Below are 20,723 nucleotides of genomic sequence, written 5' to 3'. Positions count from 1 at the left end.
TAGTGTATTTGATTCATCATTGAATTCAAATCCAATACGCATCCGTAATGAATGTAATAATGATATACTCGACAACTACTGTACAGCATTTTTTTAAATTTAATTTGTAGGTATATAAATATAATGTATTCAAAAGAATTTAAAAGTTTTTTATGCTGGGGCATCTTTATTATTACTATGTAGGCATGAAATATAAGTGCACATAATATGCATTTCTCTCTTTACTATGAACTTACTGTGTTTTTCCAATGTTTAAAATTAATTACAGTTAATACCAAAAAATAATAAAAAAATAATTTGAAAAAAAATATACAGTTATGACTTATGACTGTTCCGGCTTATGAATAATTAAATACAAAAATTATTTTAGATAAAACATTTTGGGGGTTTTGAAAAATCTAGAAGGTTGGTAAGCGTAGTGAATAAAAAGTGAAGACCCCTTTAATCTGTTATAAAAAAATGTTTTCCAAACTGTTTTTACTTTTTTTTTAAGATAAAATATTATTGAAAATTTAAGTTCAATTAATTTTTTTATCATATATATTATATTTATTTTACGTAAAATTATACTAAGTGCAAGTGAAATATTTTTAGTAGACTAACTCTTACATCCACACATTTTATAATATATTTTCTAAATATTATAACTGAAAATCATAATAATATTTTAAAGATCTTATATTTTTAATATAGGTACTTGTGTCGAAGACAAAAATTAATACCTATAATATATATGTAACACTAATAGTATTTCAAAGACTCAACGACACAATATGAAAAAAAGAAAACTAATGTAAAAAATAGTTTGTACTTGTATTTGTACAACCCCCCCCCCTCACAATTAATAATAGTTGACCAGACGAATTAAATATGCGCATTAACTAGGTATGTAATTTTAAGTGTAATACTATCTATTTGAATCTTTTATTTTTTACCTTTACAATTAAGTGTTCTTAATAATATAGTTTATACCTATTACTTACAATTTAAAAACGAGACTATTGTCTTAGTCATAACTCATAAGGTTTGATTATTGGTCAACATTTTTAGTACAGGACCATTTGTATATTATTGTGTATATTATATAGGTATAACATATACTGAGTACATTTAAGACGGTGCCTTCTCCTCTGATTTTTACTAGGTTTTCGTGATTAATGATAGACCCACCGTAAGTATCTAATTCGAAAGACGTTCCACGGTCGTTCTTTCCACGGTCTAACCATGTATAATATTATAGAATATGGAATACATATAAGTATATACAATTCATTCGACATTGCTAAGGTATATATAATAATATATTGATATGTACCTAATTAAAGGTAGGAGTGTGTGTGTGTGTATGTTTGTGTGTGTGAGAGGTATTAAAATCGCATCAAAAGCAGAAATTATAATAGATTATAAAAATACATTATAATATTATATACTAATAACATTAGCTGTATTACCTGACTTCGACCGGGTTAAAATGTATTAATTTATTTTTGCATCGTTTTCTGCTTTAAGTCAGAGTTCAGTTGAAATATTGTATAATACGATATTACGATTAATTTTATGATTTTACACTTCTTAATATTCTAGACATATTTTTTTTGTGAATGCGAATAATGGAGACGGATTCAACGACTGATTAAAATCTGACGTAAATCCAATACGTCAATAAATATTGGGATTCATTCGTATGTGTTAACATCAAAAATATTTCCATAATTTAAAAAGTAAATCATAGGTTATGATTGTAATTGTACTGATGATTATTTGATTTTAAGATTTGTTTTTTTTTTTAAATAAATACTTGTAAAAATGTTTTATACATATTAACATACGGATATTAATATGTTTAACAGCTGATAGAAGTTAATGCATCTTCGGAGTCTATTTTGCAGTTGTAATTAGCTTTATATATTTTTTAAATGGCACAACTAAACTTCCCAAAAGCTTTTGTCTTTGGGACACCGGGACAGACTATTTGGAAATATGGAAGTTTCCGGTATCAAACAGCCAGATGCCACCCTAAATTCAGAGTACATATTCATATCATGTACAGCATTTAACTGGTACATATGACATATTTATAGATACAAGTTGATAAATCCCCCCCAAATACACTATAATAAGGGTTGTCATTCGTTCCGATTTCTTAAAACAAGTACTGTCTTCAGATAATTAAGTACCTACTGGTGTGTAATGTGTGAATCGCTAACATTTTTAGCTAAAAAATTGAACATTTTATAATTTTTAAGCAACAAAATAATTTTAAAAATTTCGAGATTTTGATAAATTTTGTCAACGTTTGAACATTAAATACTTATAAAAATAAAATAAAAATTAATATTTATTAACTAATATAATAACAATTAACTAGGAACCTTGTATTAAATTTTCAAGCTTTTTGACTCAACGAATAAAATTTAAATGACATTTATAGAATAAAAAAATTCAAAATTTCAAATATATATAAATAACTCAAAACGAGTCAAAATAGTTTTGTATTTAAATTTTATCATGTACAGAACATTACAAAATAAACATTTGATAAAATGTCAAGTACTTACAGTTAATTGTTTTTGAATAACAACTAAATAAGAAAAGGTTGTATAAGAATTATTTATGAATTTACAGGTGAATATTTTTGAATATTTTTTTTTTGGTGTTACTCTTAGAACAAAATCAATTTTTTCGAAAACTGATTTTCCTTAATTTTTTGTTTATTCTCCTAACTTTTTCCTAGATCTTGAACACCATTGAAATTGTTTACTTAAGACGGCCCCCCCTACCCAACAGTACCAACTCAATTCACTTTCCTACCAGAAAAGATGTTGTTTTCTGTCCCAAAAGTTAATGACAGACACAAAAAAAACACATATCATTGTGAAATAAAAATAGTAGTTGAATTTATGAATTGTATACATCACTGAAACGTGAGCTAATAGGATATGGTCGATTACTCGGGTAAAGCTATAGTGTATGCATCACTAATCAGTAATCATGTAATTTCCATCAACCTCATGACTTTTTTTCGACAGAGTGGGAGAGGAGTCATTGAAGTTTTCTCGATTACAAATTTAATAAATGGCAACCCCTACGAGAGCTACGAATGTATGTATATATATATATGTAAATGCACGTCTCGTATACCGATATCGTCGTCACTCGCTTCTATGGGAAATTCAAAGTATAAAGTCACACAAAAACTCACTTATTATTCGTCGTCGTCTGCTGCAGGCTATGAAACAAGACGTTCGGCGGTGAACGCGTCCATGTGTATGATACGCTATGATATAATATTGTCGAACTGAATCAAAATTGGAGACGGATCATATTACGGAATATTACTTTAAACGTTCATAATAATAATTTAAACGAAAAAACAAAGACGTTAAGCGGCCCTAGCGATTCTCGTTTGTATTCGTTACGTCGAATTCGTACAAGTTCACACACGACGTCAATAAATAATAATTACAATAATAATAATATTGTCTGCAAAAGTACGTCGTCGGTGCTGGTACACCGTATACTGTAATAATATATTATTACATGTTACACGCACGATTGTGCGTTTTAAGTATAGGTACAGCGTTGCACTGCAGCAGCCACCGGACGACAATTATAATATGGATCTACACGGCGCGCTTCTAAGATTTCCGATATGTTATCGATCTATAATATTTTGTAGTAAATACGTGGGCTGTTAGTGATAATAATAATGACGAGGAGGTTAGATACAGACTTGACACTCAAGTGGGAAATTTTCATTAAATGAAAACCAATTGGCGAATAATTATATATGAAAAGGAATGATTTAACTAGTCTTCGTTTATTATGAATATTTATATAATACGCGGGTAGCAATAAATAATAATAATAATAATAATAATAATAATATTAATATTATTATTATATAGGCGTCGAAACGGTCTGCACCACCTGCAGCAGAACCATGACCTCTTGTCGCCACCAATTGACTCTAATAATTTACAGGTCCGTCGTTAATAATAATTGTACACTATTTAAACACTATATATTTTATACCCCTTGCATATTATACATCATGCGCGTGCTTAATAATGTTGACGCAAATGTACGCATAATATATGGATGTGCCGAAATATACATCAGTCAAATGATTGGCATTCATTATACATTCATTACGTTTATTTTATTTCTTAACATATTTTCAACACGAGCGTGCGCCTTATAGAGAAATGTATATGAAATAAAAATCTATATGAGCATGTGCTCAAAATCATACTTTGTCCGAGGTTTAAAAAACGGAATCCATGCAACGAGCGTATCAGAGATTAAACGACGATTAGTCTCGAGGTGGTGTGCAGGATAATGCAGTATGATTACCAAGGTCACTCGCGCATATTACTTTCTTCAATAATGCAGTTATTCAATATCTGAATTTTGGAATTTGAAAATATACTTAAAAACCATATTTTCATATTCTTGTGATTGTTTTATGCTACATGAGAATTATCAGACACAGGAGATGCAATAGCTTCTGTTTCTCAAATAAATTTTACTTATAATCAAGTATATTTAGCAGATTTGACGTATCTAAATCGGAATTCGAATGCGGAGTTTTTGAGTTAAATATGATAAATGATAATATGGGTTTGGAAAATATAGGATGTTGATATGAAGATATTATTAATTAATATAAGTCTATCAAAGTTTATTATTTGTAAAAATGGTCGAAATATAATAAAATATAAATTCTACAACATTACATATATTTTATATTTTTATAAAATAACTTTTATTCTTCGTTTAAATATTTTATCAACTTGTTCAAATTTTTAACTAAGTACATGCCAATATTTTTAAAAAAATTACCCATATTATTAATAAAATAATAAATTTTGCTGTTTAAAAGGTAAGATCTCATTAGAAAATCAGAAGTATATATCGTCACAGGAGATGAAATTTTTTTAAGTAATACACAAAGTCTCAATAATTTAAAAATATGATTTTTCAGTATATTTAAAAAATCCAAAAATCAGAATTTGATTAAATTCATTAATAATAATAAAAAATGGGGGAGGGGGGTGAGTATAGCTTGGTGAATCATTCTGTATAGGTACATCAATATTATACATTATTTTTTAATGTTTACTATCATAAATAAAATTATATAATGCTACGTTGTGATATCCAACTGACTCGAATTTACTAAATAAATCGTTTTGTAAGCTCCTTACCTATAATTAAACCCTTTCTTAAATATACAAGATTTTAAATTAATTTTTAACACACCAGTATATATTATAGTCATTTCCATAATAGATTTTCGAAGTTAATTTTGAAAATGTTTAAATGGATTACATGATTGAATGGTTTTTTTTATGAACCTTGAACAGTTGTTTATAAAATAAAAAACCACTATCCCCCGGCGATTCTTGATCCGAGTAATTGTCCGAATCCAGTAATTACACCGTACGATTATCAAAATGATTTAATCGTATTTATTTCGACAACTCTAATGATTTTACAGAAATATCTGATTCAAATTTTAAGTCAGATTTTACAAGCAGCCCCTAATTTAAATCTAACCTTCTAATATTATAATTAATTTAAATTAGGAAATTCCAACAATTATATAACATATTATATTATATTAATATAAATACTCCTAATCAATTAAAATTAAATCGTGTAGCAAAATATGTCACCGTTTTCGAATGCTTTTTGAATTACTATAACTGAAAAAAATAATAGGATATGTGAAACTTTTGTACTCATTTGATTGTCCCAAAAAAAATTGTTTTCCGAATAACGAAACGACAAACTCAAAGACATCATTGTTTAAAAACTGAAAGCAAGTCCACTACCCCACGTCCCCTCAGAATCTCAGGTAAACTCTAAATATTAAAATATTTTATAAACAACAAATGTACCTTAGGTACAAACAATATTAGGTACCTATAGGTATATATTACCTATAGGTAATATTAGGTATATAGGTATACGTATAATATAAAAACGTAAACTATTTTGTCCTATTCTCTTATATCGTTAAAATGTTAAATATAGAATCTATAACCTTTATAATGTAGTCTATAAGTCCTACGTTGTGGGTACATTTTTAATAACCAAATTAACTTTATTATATTTATCATACAATCAAAATTGTTTATAAACGTATTAGTTGTTAAGTCTTTAATAAAAAGTCTATTTAAAATGTAATATTATAACAATCGCACTCAAAATTTATGGATTTGAGAAAAAGTGATTTGAAGTTTAAATCTAAGATATTTCAAAGAGTTCTTTACCGATGCTTTTGAAATCAAAAATTAAAACACTTAAATATTCGTATAAACATTATACTTTACATTATGACTTCATGAAATATAATGAAATACTCTCTTAAACCCAAAAAGTTATACTTATGGTATTTTACAATTGTTTATGTGAATGAATGACATATTTTGATGCATATTTTGCGACATAACAGTAAAAAATTTCTATTTGAAAATATAAGACTGAACTATTTTCATATTACATAGGTTTCATACGAAAATGAGGTTTTAGTTCACTCAAGAAAAATCACCACACATAGAAAATAAGGCAGTTTTACATTTTGACTTGTGATTAATTGAATAAATTAAATAACTTATATTGCCATGTAAAGTAAATATGACTATGTTACTTTAAAAATTATTTAAAAACTTTATAATTCAAAACTGATACATATTTTTGATAAACTTAATATTTGTATTACCGTAGGAATAAAATCTATCTATGTAACACAATTAAACACACTATATTATTAAATTTAAAAGCAAAAACTGAACAATTCGATTAATAACATAAAAACAGACAGAAAACCGACATCGTCAATAGTTGTTTATATTATTATTATTTATTGTTATTATAAACATACGACGACTGTGGACTGTGGTAGAGTGCTCATTATAATGATTAATTGTAAATATATAATAACACATATTTTGCGAAATCGTGTATTGTTATAATGCTTCTGTAGTTCTGAGAACTGTTTTGTATCATATTAATATATTACGCAGTAACCTTATGAGGGGGCGAAAGAAATAATATAATATTTATTACGTTCCTAGAAAAATGATGATGAGACTCATCAAGACACAGAAACGGGATACGAAATCATTTCTCCCGAAAAAAATTGATTGTTGGGTGGGTATTTTTCGGTATTAGTTTATTGTTGGATGCCAACGTCAAAAATATAAGTAATAAACTATATCCTATAGTATTTAGCAGAAATAAAAGTATCATCTTTACAGTTTGATCCAAACTCATAATGACAACAATGTTCAAATACTAAAATTATACTTAATTGGCTAAATGGCTCGGTTTAAGGACTTTAAACTTTTTTTTAAATTAAATTTTTAAAAAGACTTCAAGATGACAATATTTAAGGTTAATTATGTAAGTATTCAATGAAGTCTACTGCATAATATACAAAAATATAAACAGGGTGATTATTTTATCTGTATAAACACTCATCTTTAATTAATTTTTCACACGCGTTTGAATTTCAAATTTTTAACAAAACCGTGAATAATCGTGTAGGTATATGTCATACAAGCTAACACAGGCCGTCTCCAATCAGGATCATTTTCATCGTATACAATTATAAATTTATCTTTAAATTTAAAATAAAAAAATTAATTACAATTACAATCTTAGTGGCGAGATACATTCGAAATACCTGGAATAAAACAGAGCAACTTCCTCGGTTTTTAATTTCATATTTCAAAATATAGGGATACTTTTCTAAAGACTGTAAAGACCTGACACCTTTTTTTTGCAATTTTTGTTTTAACGTACATATATTTAGTTAAGCACACTGAAAACGATGGTGAAGTCAGAATTTGGAGCTCAGACTTAGTTTTGAAGTTAAAACAAAAAAAAATACAAAAATAGGGTAAACGATAGAAATATACCCAAAAATATGGAATATTTCTGAGAAATTCTTGAGTATAAAAATAGAATTTCAAACAAATTATTAATTAATTGTTAATAGAATTTATATGCATAAGTATGTATTTTTTTGTTTTGCAGTAGCAACGTTCTTTTACAAATTTGGTATCCACGAATGTTGATACAAATGATCCAATTTTTATTTTGCATATTTGTACATATTTTATACATAATGTATATAATATTATTGCATAATTTAATTAAAAACTTTAAAATCGATTTTGTCTTAGGCAAAAAAAATGTATTAAAAATAATATTCTATGGATTTGTATTTTATAAATAAGACTAACAAAAATTAAAAAGCATACATTGTACAAACAAAGTAACTCGATACAATCTATTTTAAAACTATAAGATATGTATCTCTTTAGTTTGGACATTTTTGGTTGATTCATTGTATATGTATGATTGTTAGATTTTAATTACATATTTAAGCATACTTTACTATTTCAACATTATATGAGGGTGACAAACATTTCTAAGACTAAAATACCATAACATACATTTAAGTATTTAAAATGTATAAATGAGCGAAGTAGTGAACCATTGATTTTAAGCAGTGCCCAGTGTGCCACTTTACTCCGCTTATATTATATGAATATAAAATAGGTACTTATAAGTATTATAGTGAATTAGGAATTAACCATTAGTCAGAAATTTGATTTTTATATAAAAAAAATTCACAGAAAAATGTTTAGCTTCGAAATTAAAAATGTATGTTTGTTTAAAAACCGTCTAACGTTGAAAAATAGTGATAATCATTTTTTTATATTGTTATTATAGTTATGATTTCGAATAATTTAAAAAGATATTTTTAAAAACTTTAATTAATGTTTTTCGAGGTACTCAATAGGGATTTAAAAGAATCACATCTTATAGCAGAAATCACAACAAATACAGAGAGTTTTTTAAATTTGAATACATATGAAGACATATAACTATATAGTATAGCTATACTATGTTCATGTGTGAATGATGCTAAGTATGTATGTACCTATTAACAATTTTTGAACGGATCGGCATAATTTAAAATATGTAATGAACTAATATAGCTGTCATATCAAGTCACTATAAAAATGTTTAAAGGTACCATTATAATAAAATTATATGTATATGAAAGTGATGCATTATTATTATCGGACAACAACAGGGGTTTTTACGTTTTATCCGTGTGAAGTGAAGACCAATTCAATCACATTCGCGATGTTTCGAGACAGCGACCACTGCGATGGCCGCGGGGAGTTCTTCTTGCTCGAGTGGGGGACGCATGAATATGTGGTTAATATTTTAATTATGATAAAAGCTCTTGAGAAGCGCGTGCGTAAAAGGCGTATATAAATGTATAATATTTTTTTATCTTGAACGGAAATCGAATACATATGTATTACATGTGTCTCCAGACACTTTCATAAAATAATTATTATCGCATTCACAAGGTGCTCTATTTAACTTAAGACACTCGTTATTTAAGAAAACACTAACGTCTTTGAACATGTATTTTCTTTTATATCATTTTAAGTTGTAACCTAACATAAATCGTTTTTCATAAATTATATTTTTTTTCTAGGTATGGCAATATATATGTTTTAAAGCATAATATTATTCAAAGTATTTCTATTTATAAAAATCAATTTGTGGACCAGCAGTTTAGAGTTATAAGTATTTAATATTTTGTTGAGCGGAGTAGTGGACCAACATTTTTCAGGATACCAATACCACTTATCTCGACTCGTCCAAACTTTAAATATACTTAGTACTTACTAATAAATCATAAAGTACTTGTTCTTAAATTTGATTTTTCTACATTGCAGCACCCAAAAAAATATTCTGGTGAATTGAAAAACAAAAAATTCATGTTGTCATTAAAAAGGGTAATTTTTTTTTAAATTATAACGATTGAATTCGTAAAAATAAAAAAAATGTTTTTAGCAACTTTAAAAAATGTAAAAAAAAATATTCAAAAATATTATTAGATTTTGAAAAAATGAGTGTTTCTCTAAATAGACCAATGGCCGAGATATATATACATCCACGGGGTTATTTTTTAAGAATGCTCGTCCTATTTGTACAGCTAAATTATGCATAATATAATAAAATTCAGATATCTGGAATTTTGGAATACACTCGAAGACCATTTTTGGAATCATTGACATTTTTTGTACCACTTAAGAATGATCCTGTAACAATATAGTTTTTCAAATAGGAACCTCCCTTTTTAGTTTTAGTTATTAAGCAGATTTTTTTATGTATCGAAATCAAAAATTCAAGCTAGTAGTTTTTGAGTGATGTAACTTTGTGGCTTAAAAATAATATGTAATGGGTTAAGTAGATGATAGTAGGTTGAAGAAAGTTAGAAATTACTATTGATTTATCAATATAAATAGTTTGTAAAAATGATCCAAGTATAATAAATACTATATCTAACATTATACATATAGTTTTTATTTTTAAGTATTATAATCCGTAGCATAAACATTTTTATAACTTAGAAACTACTCATTATAATAAATTTTGATTTAAATACATCAACATTTTCAAAAAAATCGCCACAGGATACGCCTTAAGGTAGTAAAAAAATATTAGAAATTTGAAAATATGATCTTTAGGTCTACTTAAAAATTCTAAATATCAGAATTTGAATAAATGTAGGGGAAATGGGGGTGAGAATGCTTAAAAAAATTCCCTGTATATATATATATATATATTTCATTTAACTATGTTTTATATTTAATAAATTGGTACAAAACTATGAAAGTCGAAAACGAAAATATACGAGTATACGACTGTTCGGTACATTAGGTATAAATCAAGGGCTTATGAAGATACGTTTAATAGCAAAGGGAGAGGGTTACCAACAAAATATAGGTAATAGTTAGAGTAAAATACTTTTTAATAAGAATTACAAAATATGCTACAAAATAAATAGTTCTGGTGATAAAATAATAAACAAGCAAAAAATTAATAAATCACGATTTAATATTTATCGTTCAATAATAACAAATATAAATCCAGTAAATCAGGGAAAGGTACTCCACTCGTATATCCTTTCAAACAGGCATACGCACAGGGTAGTTAGAAAAGACAATTGTTTTAAAAAAATATATATTACCTATTTTAATATAATAGACGATGAATGATAACATAATATAATTTAATATATCAACTGAAAATAAAACATAAAAATAAAATACAACCCTGGCGGATAGATATTAACTATTGTATATAATAGAATATATTGTATACACACTTATATACCGTTACCGTTATGGCATTATCTCTCCCTGTAATGTATTACAGAATACTATATATTCTGCGGTTTTTATATACTAAACTTATAATCATTATCATTTATCTCATAGAATGAATATTCGTATGTAGGTATATTAATACATGGTTCTTGATTATCAATTTATTTTACTTAAATTTAATTATTATTAATAAAAATAATAAATAATATAATACAATTGTAATTTATGTGTATGGTATTTTTTTAAGATAAATTAGGTTAGGTTACCCCGGTTTACTTTTACTTCAATTACAATTTACAAGGGGTTGTAGGACAAAAATGTTGTATAGGATATAATTTGTTTGTATAAATCATGAACATGTCACTATTCTGCCAACAACAATGCCTGCGCACGGCTATGCGATCTATGCCTAGGCTAAAAAAAGCCTCCGGATTATATATAATATAATATAATATAATATATCTATTTATATATTATAAATACATGGTATTTAAGGTCCGTACTCACGTTTTTACAGTAGATAGGTATATTTCGTTCGTTTGTCGTATAAAGGTACGTGCGTAGGTTAGTACCTAAATATTTTGCGGTATCAGAATGCCCAGCACCTAATTACCTATATAGGTAACAGTCGTAGACATGACGAAAATACTTGTGAACTATTCAAACACTCTATCGCTGCACTCGCACTGCACGCACACAAGTGCAACATTATAATATGCCGCGTATATTATTAGACGTACCTACACGTTTTGCCGAGCGTAAATCACGAGATTCGCAGCGCTGTTCACTGACTGGCGCCGTGGCCAACACTGGACCGGTTGTCGTTGTGGGAGCGCACCTGGCAAAAACATAGGTACCCATGTTATTATTACTGTGTTTATGTTACCTATTAGGTACAAATTTTTATACCGTGGTTTGTATCACGCCGCGACGAAGACGCGACCATCGTATATTCGCGCTCAGCGCCGCTGCAGGTACATGCAAGCAATAATAATAATTAATAAACAATAACATCATTGGTATAGATTATAGACTATTATAATGTGCCTACACATTGGCATTATTTTAGGTAGGTAACCTAGGTATGTACCTCGATACTCGTCGAGGTGGTTGGTCGGGATTGTTTAATTTATTCGAGTACGACTTGACACTAAATAAGTTTAATTTATTTATTGACAGAATTATTTTTCACAGCATAATAATGAAAATTTAATTAAAATATAATTTGTACAATTTTTAAAATGTATGAGCACTTTTTGATAATTCGTCACTAAAATTACAGAATAGATGAAATCTCATCTATTCTGTGCTAAAATCTATAAGCAACTGAAACCCCAGCTACTATGAGCATTGAGCAATATATCATACAGTGCTTATCAGCTGTTAACTATTTATATTTGTTATTAAAATTGATTACTATAATGTTTTATTTCTTAATATCCAGTTCTTGAATTAGTGAGTTTCGTGGGAAAAAGGGGAGGTTTTTTAAAATATTTAAAATACATATATTTCACATACTTTTATCCAGCCTCACCCCCTTCCCTATGAGAGTAAAAAGTTTAAATTTCACTTATGCATCGATTCGTATGACGCGCAGATATTTAGACCGGTCGATCTTTAGAGGAATTTTGGTTGATCGTATAAAAATTAATATTTCCAATGCCGGTTGATTACGTGTTGACTTGTATAATCTTAAACATGTTTACGCGTTATATACAAAATAAAGTATTTATTAACTTATTATTAATTTATTTTCCTACTGAGAAATAATAAATGAAAAATATTATTATACAATTTATTATTATGCTGCATATTATAATATAATAAATAATAGTAACACGTCTGATGACAGAATGCACATCAAATGAAAAATAATTAGAAAAACATAATATACCAATGAACCTATATGAAATAATCGAACCCAATTGTCAGCCAGAAAACAACAGTTTCCATGTTTTTGTCAGAATTCCATAAGAGCATCAAAATGAAGAAATAAATTTAAGAAAAACACAAAAAAATAGTTATTAACCCCCAAATGAAGTCCTAGGACTTAAAATCCCCCCACATATTATTGAAATCGAATTATTATTTATTACCATAAATAAGTAAGATATGATGTATGAAGCTGAAGTATGAAGACCTCTGTCGCTGAAGCTAAAGATCAGTTTAAAAAATAATAATAATAAATAATAAACCTAAATAAATGATAGTTGATCACGAGATACTCAAACATTTTGTTGGAAAAGATTATCGATTTCTACTTTATTAGGAAATAATATACGATACGGTATTTATACTATTATACAGTATTGAGTGTATACACATTATATCTACTAGCAATAGCTGTATTAACTGGCCATTCGCCCGAGTCAAAATTAAATGTTATGATTTATGTAACAAATTTTATGATTTACCACTTTAATGCTTACAAAAAATCTTAGATTTACAAAGAAAATTGTTATGAATTTCTAACTCAAAATAATTTGCTCATTTTCGTGATTTTTACTAATTTTGTAAATATATTATGGATTTAAGCTCAACAGTGGATAGTATTCAACGTTCAAATTACAGTTTATTTTTGTTTTTTTTTTTTAGATATATCAAATAAAAGGAACACATTTTATACTTATTGACTTTTTTTAAATGTCATAATATGCTGCTGTGTCAGCTTTCATAAAAATAATCAGTAGGTATGGTGTTGTATACACTGTATACAATTAACTATATGCTGTATACTTACATTCATTATTTTACACTTGGGGCCTCCGTATGACGTATTTTGTATTTTACGATAAAATTCATAAAAACATTTTGGACTTTGATAACAAAAAACAATCTAATTGAATTTGTGCTTTGTACTAGAGAATGTTTGTGGTTATTACTTATTTCATAATCAACTACTCCTCCATACACAATGTGAATTTCGTTTTAATGGGTATACCTTTTTAATGTTCATTTTTATTTGTAACTTTATAAATATTTTTAATTTACTAAGTATTATTGTACAGACTGCGGATCACCGAGTAATATTATTACTTAATGCTGCGGATTCAACGCTATAAAATAAAATAATATGATATAAAATATAGTACATAACAGCTATTACCACAAAGTAAGGTACCTACCTGGTTACTATATGCATAATAATTGTTAAATAGGTGATAATTATAAATATACATGTTCAGTGTTGGGAATTACCTAGATAAAATTATTTATTCAATTATCTTATCTAGATAGAAATAATTAAATCATCTAATTATCTTATCTAAATAAATTTAACGGTTATCTGTGGAAATTCATTTAGATGAAAATTATAATAATAAATAGTTTAAATTAAATGTTACATTAGAATAATTATAATTTCAAAATATTCTAATTATCAGAATCAAAAAATTAAAAACTTGCAAATTTTCAAGCATTACTATTTTTAAATTGAAAAAAAAGAACTTGATGTTTTAAACGAATTTCCAATGGCGAAAGAATTATTTTTTAAATATAATACGACAATTCCATCTTCAGTAGCAGTTGAACGGTAATTCAGTAAAGCTGTTCAACTGTTCATGTTTTAACACCTAGACGTAGTCGACTTACAGATGAATTTTTTCAAATAATTCTATATTGTAAATCAAAGTTTGATGTAGATAAAAAAAATGTTTACTAAAACATATTGTCAGTTCCATTTTGTTATTTTTGTTATTAAAATTATATATTTTAGTCGAGAAATTACTTTACCGATTTATTAATTAATAAATATTAATTACTAATAAATTACATTATGTATAATAAAATTTTAAAAAAACATTTATTTTTTTATCTAAATAAATTTGTGTGTATTTTTATCTTTATCTAGATAAAAAAAAATTGGTGCTATATTTATCTTATCTAGATAATTGTTGAATGAATTATTTGTTATCTTATCCAGATGATGATGTTGGTTATCTTTTCCTAACACTGAATATGTTATAATATATGATTTATTTGAAGTGCATTTTATGTGGAAATACAATTGGAATTATTTTTATTTTCATTAATGTTAAGTTACATTTTTCACATTTTGTGTATTTGTTTGCAATTTATTATACGTTGTTAAGATTTTTACACCGTTTTTTAGTATCCATACTTCATGGTATAAATGTATGATTGATTAGTAGTATAAACTATAAAGTATAAAAACTAATGGAGTATTAATAAAAATTCTTATGGTTCTTACACAATTTAATTTTAAATTGTAAAAGTTAACAATACAGTACCTACTTAAATCAATTTATTTTGATGTAGTTACCAAATGATGAAATAATGAAAAATAAATTTAATGTGGCTGGTGGCTATATTATATGTATTATGAACTAAGAGTAATTAGAAGAGTCACAAAGAATATATCATATAGATATTTTAGGTAGGTAGGTATGTTACGTTCTATCTCTTAAGATTGTTACAACATTAGAACATAATTATATTTTTATGCGTAATATAAAATATTGTCATTTAAAACCCTTTTATTTTTTATATATTCTATATATAAAATATTATTTTCAATTAATATTAATATGATTTAACAGTTTAACTAATGAGGTAATTTATCTTAAACGAGCATTTTACTAAAGAAATAATAATGTAATAAAATACCATAACCATGGAATCCACTTCCGCTAAATTTGTTTTTAGTTATGGCCTTGAAGAAATACAATATTAAAATATATTATAGTTTAAGTATTACGTATCAAGTACTATAGACACAAATTAATAAAAAAAAAAACGTAAGAAAATAGACCAGGAAATAAATAATTATATTATCTAAATCATCAATAACACTTCTATACATAATAAATAATAACATCGTAGACTTTCGACGCATTTTATATTAGGTATATCAATCTTTACGTTTTATTTTTTAACTACATACTATTATACAATAAGGTGCCGGTGCGGGAAGCCGAAAGGGGGCTTGGATGTCTATAAATAAAATATGCAAACAATTATTATTATTATTATTGTCTGTCGCCGGAAAAATGAAAACATTTACCAATTGCCTTCAAAACGAAAGATATATAATAATAAATGCAGTGCATCCATTTAGTGCATACATTTTTAGGAAATTTGATGTACCTAATCCAAATTCGAACAAGTAGTTTCTCAGTTGTCAAAATTATTTTATACAACAATAATAGTGCTTAAAATGGTTTTACAAAAATATTAAACAGATATAATTGGATCTACAGGGTAGGTTAAGTATTTATTGTACTTGGACCATTTTACAAATTATAAAATTAAAACTTTTTTCGTTTTTTTTGACGAATTTTTTCTGTGCCCAAGGAACTTTAAGGAGAGTATTAAAACTTTTATGTAAGTATATTATAATATTTTTCTATAATATTACAATATCGTTTTCAAAACATTTAGCCTATAATGCATATTCTGGTGTATAGCGAACTTATTCACACCTTTCTACTATAAGTCGGTATTGCCCATAAAGAAAATTGTTATATTTGCACGCGTTGAAATAAAAAAAATGTTTTGTTTATTTTACGTGTATGAAATACTTTTGTGTTTAAAATTCATTTTTTTTGGCGGCAGCTAAGTCCTAACCAAAACAAAAACTAATGGGCCCACCAACCGAACCTTACATATATTTGATGCTATTTGTACGAGTAAGTACTAACAAAATTAATAAACACACCATAATTTATATACATTATTATTCATTATTTAAATATTAATGTAATATGTAAATATATTTATAGATGATGTACTGTTACGTCCAATGGCCACAGACGTTTAATGTAACAAAAAAATAAGTATACAAATTATACCTAAGACTGTTTCTGCAATATCTGGATACACCTATTACACCTGAATAATATACAAGTATGCAAGTTGATAGTTGTACTGGGATCCTAGATGGGTTTTACCACATTTACCTCTTGTAGTATAGCTATATAGCTACAGTATGTAGCGTGTATAATTTTAATTTGTATATGGTACCTCTATAGACTATATGTTGTATTGCTATATATATAATATGAATTTATAGAAGGTTAGGTATGCAAATAAAAAACCCAATTCGTACATGGTGAAACTTATAAGTTATAAGGTACATCCTATTTATGTATTATTATTATATACGTGGTACCTACCAATATACGTAATTATAAAAAGAGAGAAAGTAGGTAACCGCTCTGCTGTTTAGTAGCTGGTGTCGAGTGTACCCACAGATATATAAACATATATTATATATATTATATTTATATTACATTTATACTACATTTATTATATTATATCTATGAGTGTACTTCACTGTAATATTGTATGTGTTAAAGTTGAATTCAATAATAATATAATAATAATATTCATTGTATACGAAAAATGATTCGAAACAAGGACGTACTATCAGCCTATGGGTAGGCATTAGGACATAAGTTACTATTGACCTATTAATATATATTTCAAGACATGATTTTTATATTGCCAATAATATATTAATTTATTTTGTTATTAAGTAGAAGTTATACGGTAGGTTAAACTAATGTTTGCCGAATACATTGCATTTATTATAATATCATTAATATTTAATAATAGTAAGTATTTAAATAATTTTTTTTACGTATATACCAATAACTAATAAGTAATAACTAAGGGCCGGAAGTTCCTACATTATCGAATATTTTTAGATACTGAATTAAGTATAAACTTGCTAAATCAGTCAAAAATTTGATTTACATATTTTATACAAATCCAAATCTAAAATTGTATTTTACATATTTCGAGGTTTTTTATTTATATGCATATTTTTCAAATTGATCGTTGTTTTCTGAATATTATAGTTATATTATATATGATGTGATTGTCAAAATGAATTACTTTTAAAAGGCATTATGATGACAAAAAATAAAATAAATATGAATAGAAAATAATCAAATAATATACAAAACATAAAATTGATGCTGAGAGAAAGAATAACAATGGAGACATACCCAGAAAATTATTTGTGCAGTGATTTAATAAATTTTAAGTATGTACCAATTTCTTCAGTTGACGAGGAAATATCGTAACCTATAACGGTATAGGTTTATAAAAACATGTTGGCCGATAACCAGGGTTCGTCCGAATTTGAAAATTGATCAGTCTTTGATTAAAAATTGCAATGTTTTAGAAAGAAATTATTATTTTATAATTTTCTATTAAAATGTAACTTTTATTTTTAATTATATAATAAAATAATATTTTTAAATTACCTGTCAACTAAATTGAAATAAAAAATGTAGTTTATTTTTTTTTCTAATATACAATATACATACATGAATAAATATATTTAAGGACATATTTCAGTGATTTAAGCACATAAATATGTGCAAATTTTGGTGATTTACAGTACATATTATACTTCCAGGCCCTAGACTAACAGGTAACAATATATTAAGTATATCTAACAAAGCACATAGATACCTTATTTTATATTGTCAGACATCAGCTGCCACGCTATTCGTTGGAAATAAAAAATACGATGACAATACTACGATTTAGAGAATTTTAGACTTTAGTGTAATATACTTAAGCGCGTGGTGCAAAACTACAAGTTTATGCATGATTAAAAAAAATGTCTTTTCAGACGGATGCCACCAACCGGTGCCAAGGAAAAAAAAGTAAAAATGACTTCGCCACAATATTACACTTATACATACACTAATTATATCAGTATACCTGGGTTGATTGGCGTTGTGGTTTAAGGTATAACTGGTAAGCTTTTATAAAGTCCCGCCACGGTAATAGCCCATGCGTCTATAAAATATGGGAAGGTCGGACAGCTTCCGCGCCATATGCACGTCGCACACTCGCGCATCACATGGATGCCTACAGCTTTTTTAATATAATAATTTATAGTCTGCTTGTATTAGAAACACATATAATTTATAATAAAAAGGACACCACACCCGCATGTGTTTTCTACAGTGGAATAATTAGGTCTGCATGTTGGGGGGGCATTTTGAGGGAAATGCATCTAGTAAGAAATTAATTCTTCCTGGACATTTATAATAATATTAATAGGTCAGTGGTTGTCTACAAACGTACACAGTACAGCAAATTTGTGTTCAGCAGTTCCAATTAGAAGTAAGAACATATTATTTTATTTATTCTTATTTTTAAAATCAAATGCCAAAACAGCAATAATCAAGCGTTGTGAATTACTATACCTACATAGAACATAAATAAAAAATTAACAATAATAAAGGTTACAATGGAAATCAAGTTAGTATGATGAAATAAGAAAGAAATATATAAATGACATATAGTGTGAAACTGAGTGGCCTAGGACTTACAAGAGGAGTAGCCTTGGAAGGAATTTTAAGGAAGTGGGCTGAGATTCATAGTGGAAATTGAATTTATTATGCATTAGTTCAAATTTGTCTATGATCTTAAATTGTTAAAGAATAGAGATGCCAAATGACGGCCCATACTCCAGTAGACTAGATAACATATTATGTGCTAAGCAAAAGTAAAGATTACGGAGACAGCTGATTGATGTAAAAAGCTGCCCGTTCAATGAAGCCATAGAGGCTCTTATTCGGTTTAAAAAATCTAATAACTCATTTTAAAATTAAAATATCTAAAAAGCACATACAACAATTTACAGAATATGTTGACAATAAGTCAATTCACTCTATTATTGGTAACTGATTTATAGGTACTTATTAGATTATACTATAAATTAAAAATATTAACATAAATATATATATTTTTTTTTTTAATTCCACAAAATGAATAGATGAACTAGGCACAATGAATATTTATATAAATATTTTTTCACTCAAACTACATAGTAAAATTCCCAAACAAAATTATTTATTAATGTTTTTTTTAATCGTCAAAACAAAATAATCAAATGTTTAAAAGCGTTTAAAATGAGAATAAACAAAAATAATATTTAAATTTAAACATAAAAGGCTGTTACAGCCACACAAACAATATCTGAAAAACATAGTCTTAAATTATACAAGCAACAATAAAATCCTAATTTATACATAACATACCAAAAAAAAAAATTATATCAATAATTAAATAATTAAAAAACAAGTGTATAAAAAAATTTCCATAACGATAAAATTGAAATTTATATTGGTCAATACATTAAACGAATGTTATCTCTAAACTGAAGAAATAAACCTAACCTTCATTTTATTTTCTATAAAAATATACATCATATTATTATGTTTTGCATTTTTACACAAATGGTAGCAATGAAACAAAATAAACACACCCTGAAAAATAAAATGATCAGTGTCCAATCGTTAGAACATAACCTGACCTGTACATTATTAAATTAGATAATATGTAGTATAAATGTATAAATTAATAAAAATAATGATAACGAAAATGAGATTGCTTGTAAACAGTAGATAATTATCAATAATAATGACTTGTAATGATATACATGTTAATGGTCAACACATAACTCAGAAGTAAAATTATTACATTAAATCACTCGTTTTAAATAAAATTTAAAAAATACAA

The 20,723-nt window shown here is 26.6% G+C and overlaps 1 protein-coding gene across 4 annotated transcripts in view; it reads right to left on the bottom strand.

Annotated features, from left to right (window-relative positions):
• Positions 1-12,052, bottom strand: part of LOC111036997 (calcium release-activated calcium channel protein 1-like) — a 65,217-nt gene extending 53,165 nt beyond the window's left edge. For 2 of the 4 annotated variants that reach the window (XM_022319340.1, XM_022319339.1), the window contains exon 1: positions 11,724-12,052. The gene's annotated coding sequence lies outside the window, so the exon portion shown is untranslated. Of the gene's footprint in view, positions 1-3,202; positions 3,629-11,723 lie in introns of those variants that run through there. The other 2 variants (XM_022319341.1, XM_022319342.1) reach the window with 1 other exon arrangement.
• Positions 12,053-20,723: the final 8,671 nt, after the last annotated feature.

Source organism: Myzus persicae, unplaced genomic scaffold (assembly GCF_001856785.1).
Source record: "Myzus persicae strain clone G006 unplaced genomic scaffold, MPER_G0061.0, whole genome shotgun sequence".
NCBI classification, from domain to species: Eukaryota; Metazoa; Arthropoda; class Insecta; order Hemiptera; family Aphididae; genus Myzus; species Myzus persicae.
The sequence above is the reverse complement of the archived record's forward strand: the minus strand, read 5'-3'. Positions and strand labels throughout refer to the sequence as shown.